The sequence below is a fragment of the Ips typographus genome, linkage group LG9 (assembly GCF_016097725.1).
Source record: "Ips typographus isolate SLU linkage group LG9, UJ_Ityp_2.0, whole genome shotgun sequence".
Lineage (NCBI taxonomy): Eukaryota > Metazoa > Arthropoda > Insecta > Coleoptera > Curculionidae > Ips > Ips typographus.
In genome coordinates, this window is record NC_138430.1 from 9,414,115 (window position 1) to 9,421,438 (window position 7,324).

Sequence of the window (7,324 nt, forward strand, 5' to 3'; positions counted from 1 at the left end):
CAAACAATTTTGTTGACTTTCTAGATAACTTTATAGTGTAACATTTTGTACTCCTATTTGCCTCCCTCTTTTAATAGGTCTGTTCGTAGAGATAATCTCCAACTAGTAATCAGAGAAATCTCACATGTTTTGCATGCAATAAATGCTTTTTTTTTTTTCGAGATCTGTATAATTCATCGGTCCGTTTATTACTGCAACCAACAATACACCAGGTTCACATCTGCTCGTGGAAGATGTGGCAACATAGAGCATAGTCCCAACTGACAGTCGGCTAAACATTTTGAGGTTAGGAATTTTAAAAAGTTGAAAAACATCAAAAACTACAAACAGATGAAATAAAAACTTAATTTAGGGTTGTTTAAGTTTATTAATTAGTGTTGTTATTGCGAGACCTTCGTAGAATTTAAGATTTTTCTTCACCAAACTGGAAAACTTGCAACATTTGGTGGTAAACAAAGGCGGAAAGTTCCAATCAAACTTTGGCTTGAGAGCAACAACCACATTCAATTTAAATTATCTGGAAAGAACATCACAGATAGGTGCATTCAAACGAGTCATTAACAGCCCAATACCAACGTTTCAAGAATTATTCCATAAAATTTGCAAGAAAGGAAAGGCAATGTGTGTATCCTGGGGACTATTAAATCCTAAAACAGTGTTTTAACTTATAACAGAATCGTTGGGGCTTTAAGAACTTGCTTCTTGGTTTTGTGATATAGATTGCTTATTTATTTCATTTTGTAAATTTACCCAGCATTAAATACATATCAATTTGGTTTTGTTGTGAGATTTATTTAACATGTTTTTTCAATTTATTGTAAGAGCAGGTAGGTACCTCAGTTAAAGAAAGTATCTAATTTTATGATTGTTTATGAAGAAAACTAGACCTTAGGTAAAAAAGAAACTTGAGTGTACTTTTTAAAGATTTTATTTGTATATTTCATAATGTGTAAATAATACAAGTAAAACAGTCATCTACCCTACTATCTGATGTAAAAGTATTAAACAGTAGCACCATCTGTTTCTAGCCTTATAGTCAGAGAAGATACGGCAAAATTTATAATGGCTAATTCTGCAAAATAATGGCATTTGATCAAATTTATGTATTAAGTAACTTGTATCTTTCTAATATTACCTGAAACTTATTAGAAATTTGTTTTTTCAACACTCTGCATATGGATTTTGACAACACCATTATAACCATAGCTTCAAACACCTTTTGTTTAGAGTCTTTTAGAGCAATTGATAATGGGACCTTTTAAATTTGGACCCTTTCAAAGCATGATAAGCAAACTCCAAATTAGGCAAATAAAGGTACCTGAAACATAAGCTATTTAGTATTAGCAGCTCATTAATACCTCTACCAGAGTCTTTTTTATAGTATTAGGTAAATCACCTTGTCAGCTTCTGCTAAATACACCTTTACTCTATATCCATGTTTCTTTGAGAACCACTGGCTTGAACAAACTTGGTTCTTGTAAAAACTATTCTTGGGAGTAAGTAAATATATGGGCTGTTTCATTGTCACAGTGTTTTCTATTAGAAAAGGCATCTTCATTCTGTTCCACAAACTCTAGTTCCTTCAGAATGTTTCACTGGGCCCCTTGATAGTTGTAAAGTGTATTAAGAAGGTGGCATTTTCAAAACTGACTACCGAAACACACACACATTATCTAGTCTCACACGTAGTATCGCAGTTAAAAACAAGTTAAATCAAAATACTCCTTAAAATATTGTAAAATTTACATGAAAAATAAAAAATGGTTCTTTGTTTACTTTTTGTTAACAATGGCGGCCGATTTTCCGAGCCTTGTCGTCCTGATTCATTGCCGACGTGACGTCAAAATTCTATCACGCTCGGAACGCATGTAATAGACAAGAAAGGCAAATGATGACGTAACCGCCACGGGAAAATAAATGGACCGTAGATATATACATCCATTGGCCACAAGTCAGAAAACGTCATAGTCACGTGAGAATTCAACCAATGAAACTTGACATTTACTGTTTTTGAGTTGGAAACCAGTCAGGGATTGCCTTTGCGATTTAAAAAAACAGAGAGATAACATTTGAGTGCTTAATTTGGAACATTTTTGATTTTTTATGAAAATTGAGCAAAAGTATCAAGTAACTTGCTTAGACTAACTCAGAAATCTTGTTTTTCATGGATAAAAACTGAGCACCTAAATTCGACTTTTTAAAAGAATATAAAACAATCTACTGTAAATAAACTCGCAAGTGCGAAAATCGGGGTGAAGAATAATCTGTGTCCCGACACTTGTTCGGCCTTTTTTACGGAGCAGCAAACTTAATTTTCCGGCTGGTGAACTGAGCTCGGCGCGGACAAGAAAGACGATATCAGATTAGGGCGTTAAAAATATTACGCTTTCCGTCCACTTCACGTGGAATTTGGTAATATCCATTGTTTTGTGTTACAATCCAAACAGGCAATATGCTAAAATCCTCTAAAAGGATTATAATCACACAGCTTGGCTGCTTACTAAATTCAGACCACATGACCAGTTCTCAGATTAAAATTTATAATCTTATTGGAATATTGATGGAAAGTGGTAATTTATTCAATATTACCATTGAACCTGACATTCAGATTTAACCCGCACTAAAATAAGTTAGTTACCACCACAATCCAGGCAACTTATGAATACAACATGTGCAGTTGGCACCCTCAAAGTGTTACATATCAATAACAATTTTCACGGTTACGACTTCAATAGGTTTCACAAAGAGTCCTACAATAATTTGTAGCCCTTCTCCAATCCAGAAGTGTACGTATTCTAAAAAGCACAGGGCAGTACTCCAACGTTTAGTTAAGGGGCGCTTTTAGGGTGGGTTGAGCTGACGGGGAGTTTAATACGGTCCTGGATCAAAGTCGGAAGGGCGAAAGAGTCTCTTTTAAGAATCCAAAGAAAATATGATTCGATTCGCACTCGAAATCATAATTCACGACCGGAATACGCTCTCCGACTCTTTTGACCAATAATGTATGCCGATATGCCATTCTTTTTGGTTCAGCTCTTTGTAAATGGGTCGGCAACTGTAAATATGCGAATATATATTTTCATTTCCATAAATAGACGCTGCCTGGGACGGATAAGATTCTGGAAAGCTCACAATGAATAATGTTTTATTGTGTGAACAAAAATAATATTATATGTATACAGTGTGTCCATAAAGTATGGAATGAATTCGATTAAAATTTAGGGAGTTAACTTCGTATGTTTGAGAAAAAAAATAGATATACAGGGTGTTTTCAAATGAGAACCCTCATTTTTTAGTGCATTTATGCGTTCTACGTAAATTTCTGGGTATTTTTCATATCCTATGTCCTAATTTGTCTGTTATCTTAAAATGGGGGTTGTCATTTGGAAATGTCAACTCGAAGGTCGTATCTCAATTTTGGAACACCCTGTATATCTAATTTTTTTCGCATTTTTTGGACCAAACAATTTCATTAACACTTACATCAGTTAATCAAATCAATTTTTGATATATTATTTGGGCCACCGTGTTTGTTTAAATTAATCGAGAGTAACAGTGAAATAGTAAAATGACACCGAGACGTCAACTGTAACTTGACAAATAAAAAAGTTGTATTTTTTTACGGTTCCAGGCCGTCATTTTGAATTTTCTGTCAAAATATTGACTTGCAACTCATTTTAAAGTATAAATAGGCCCTTTGCTGTGCATTGGAACACTCCTGGAGCAAAATAAAAAATTGCTAAAATTGCAAAAACAACATTTTTCAATTTTTGAATGATTGTAACTTTTTTATTTGAACTCTTATAGATTTCGCTAAAACGCCATTAGAAAGAGGATAAAAAATACTACAAAATGAGCTAAAACGGGCCTCTCTAGCTCTTCATGTTACCGAGATATTGAATTTCAAAAAGTAATAAAAAAGACCCCTAATAATATTTTAGTCAGAATTCATGTATTTCTTAATCCGGCCGAGTTCCTGGCAAAGAAATAGTTAAAATGTTCAATTTTAGGTCCAGCTGGTCTAACTCTGTTAGTTTTTGAGATATCAAAAAACCAACTGCACCAGCGTCTTTTCCGGGAAATTTTAACATAAAATGACACCGAGACGTCAACTGTAACTTGACAAATAAAAAAGTTGTATTTTTTGACAGTTCCAGGCCGCCATTTTGAATTTTCTGTCAAAATATTGACTTGCACCTCATTTTAAAGGAAATTTCACGTAGTTTCAAGATATGACTGACAAAATGGCGTTCCATGCCGCCATTTTGAATTTTCTGTCAAAATATTGACTTGCACCTCATTTTAAAGGAAATTTCACGTAGTTTCAAGAAATGACTGACAAAATGGCGTTCCATGCCGCCATTTTGAATTTTCTGTCAAAACATTGACTTGCACCTCATTTTAAAGGAAATTTCACGTAGTTTTAAGAAATGACTGATAAAATGGCGTTTCATGCCGCCATTTTGAATTTTCTGTCAAAACATTGACTTGCACCTCATTTTAAAGGAAATTTCACGTAGTTTCAAGAAATGACAGACACAATGGCGTTCCATGACGCCATTTTGAAGTTTCTGTCAAAATATTGACTTGCACCTCATTTTAAAGGAAATTTCACGTAGATTCAAGAAATGACAGACAAAATGGCGTTCCAGGCCGCCATTTTGAATTTTCTGTCAAAACATTGACTTGCACCTCATTTTAAAGGAAATTTCACGTAGTTTTAAGAAATGACTGACAAAATGGCGTTTCATGCCGCCATTTTGAATTTTCTGTCAAAATATTGACTTGCACCTCATTTTAAAGTAAATTTCACGTAGTTTCAAGAAATGACAGACAAAATGTCGTCCCAGGCCGCCATTTTGAATTTTCTGTCAAAACATTGACTTGCACCTCATTTTAAAGGAAATTTCACGTAGTTACAAGAAATGACAGACAAAATGGCGTTTCAGGCCGCCATTTTGAATTTTCTGTCAAAATATTGACTTGCACCTCATTTTAAAGGAAATTTCACGTAGTTTCAAGATATGACTGACAAAATGGCGTTCCATGCCGCCATTTTGAATTTTCTGTCAAAATATTGACTTGCACCTCATTTTAAAGGAAATTTCACGTAGTTTCAAGAAATGACAGACACAATGGCGTTCCATGTCGCCATTTTGAAGTTTCTGTCAAAATATTGACTTGCACCTCATTTTAAAGGAAATTTCACGTAGTTTCAAGAAATGACTGACAAAATGGCGTTCCATGCAGGATAACTATAAATCAAAACAAATTCATTCATTTTGGTGTCTTAATAGTTGTCAAAAATTTTAATCATTGATTCTTGAAGTTTTGACATCAGTGACAAATATCACGTGATTTGAAAGGATAATTTAGCTAGGCAGTCACGTGACCATTGTCAAAATCAAAAATCTGAAAAACTTTGGAATTTTTGTGTCCGTTCGTAGAGTAATTTATAAGTAAATAATGTTATTTTTGACAAAAATATAGATTAGCTCTGTTCAGGCCTTTGGCACATACTCCCCGAGTGTTGCAAATGCCAAGCCAATTTTACCTGTCAAATGTCAAATGGAGTGAAGTGTATCGATTGTCATGGTTGAGAGTGCGTGAGTTGAAATAAAAAATGACAAAATTAATAAAATACACGTTACATGAGTATTACAGCACCCCTAAACGCAAGCTCTGTTAGCTCTAGCACATTTAACAATCATACAAAAGTACACATTTTAATATTTTTTGGATATTTTGCATGAGTAACTCGTGTGTATTTAGGCAGATTTGCATAGCCCAAGCAAAGCTGTCATCATCGGTCATTAGCTGGCAAAACGCATAATTTTCGAGCGAACCCGATAGTCCTTAACCGGTCATAAATTTGGGTTTTTGTTTCCGACGAACGTCCGCGTGCTCGGGGTAGATAAATTGAAATTACCGCCGCATCATATTGGGTAACCATTAATCAGAACTGGGCCACTTGATCCGCTTTACCGATTACCGTGATTAGGTGTTTGGTGCTGACAGAGTGTCCTCACTAAAATAAAGCTGCTTCCTTCTTTCTAATCGTTTTATTACAATGGGCCTATCCCACATATCATGAATTTTTGTTTTAATGACTGGAATCGAAAGAATAGGACCAAAAAACTAATTTTTCATATTCTTGAAGAAAAAATTATGGTTGTAAATGTTCCTACATTAGTTTGAATTTGTCCATTAAATTTAAAAGATCTGTTTTGGCGCGCATGTGACGTACGTAATTCTGAGCGATTTTATTGGCTGTTGCACGCCAACTGTTTCACTTCTTGTCGCTGATTGGTTGATAGTGTAGTACGTCACCGGCGGCGGGCGTTTTAAACATGAGATTAATGTAGTTTTTATCATCATTTTTTTTCTATTTAGACTTAATATTTTTGAAAACAAAAAAATACGGGTATAATATATTTTCAATCCGTCTTTGTAGTTATGAAATAAAAAAAAATTGTGGGACAGGCCCATTCTGTCCTGGGTCACAATTTCCAATCAAATATCAAATATAAAATATGCTCTAATCATTAACCTAATCCCGTTGCTGTGCTATTTCACCCCTCAGAATAATAAAAAAACCATATCCGATTACGAAACCCCCTTAAAATTGTATCTTACGATTTGTGGTTTAGTGCACTGGACAAGAAATATATTAAAATCCTCCCCTCGTTTGCGTATAACGGACGCGGTTTATTAGCATCATAATATAAAAAGAAACTATTAAGATAACATCTCCAGCGACATAAATAAAAACTTTACTAATCTCAAACAAGTGTGACATTGATCACTCTGGCACAGGACTTCCCGGTTTATTCAATTTTCTGTGCGGGATGGAGCGATCAATTCCAAAATAGCATCAGCAACTTTATTTGCATAAACAGCAACAGAATTAATTACAGTTATTATGGATCTGTTAGGCCTGAATTGTAATTTTGCAAATTCGAAAACCGTACCTAAGCTATACATTATGTATTAGTTTACAAATCCGTTGGATTGAAATGTGGTAACAATGTTACCATCCACAAGATTTATGTGTTTAACCTATTTAGTATACAGAGTGTACAAATTTTGTGGTGTTTTTTAAATAGTTAACACTTTTTTTTAATTACTATACAATGTTAGCTGCCCAAATTGTTTATTAAAAGTTTACTAGGATCCAATATTAATAGAAATTTTAAATTGTAGAATTAAAAGAAATATTGTTTTAAAAATATTTATATATATGACCGATTTGGGTGGCTAACCCTGTATTAGTGATGGATTTTGTTAAAACATGACGTATTTGATCATTTTGGTTTACCTAATA

The 7,324-nt window shown here is 34.1% G+C and overlaps 1 long non-coding RNA gene across 1 annotated transcript; it reads right to left on the bottom strand.

The window, feature by feature from the left end:
- Nucleotides 1–912: 912 nt before the first annotated feature.
- Nucleotides 913–1,801, bottom strand: LOC145733838 (uncharacterized). The gene is made up of 3 exons (XR_014179287.1): nt 1,397–1,801; nt 1,136–1,318; nt 913–1,072 (listed from the first exon to the last, which is right to left on the bottom strand). It is a non-coding gene; the product is annotated as an uncharacterized LOC145733838 (long non-coding RNA).
- Between the last annotated feature and the right edge of the window lie 5,523 nt (nt 1,802–7,324).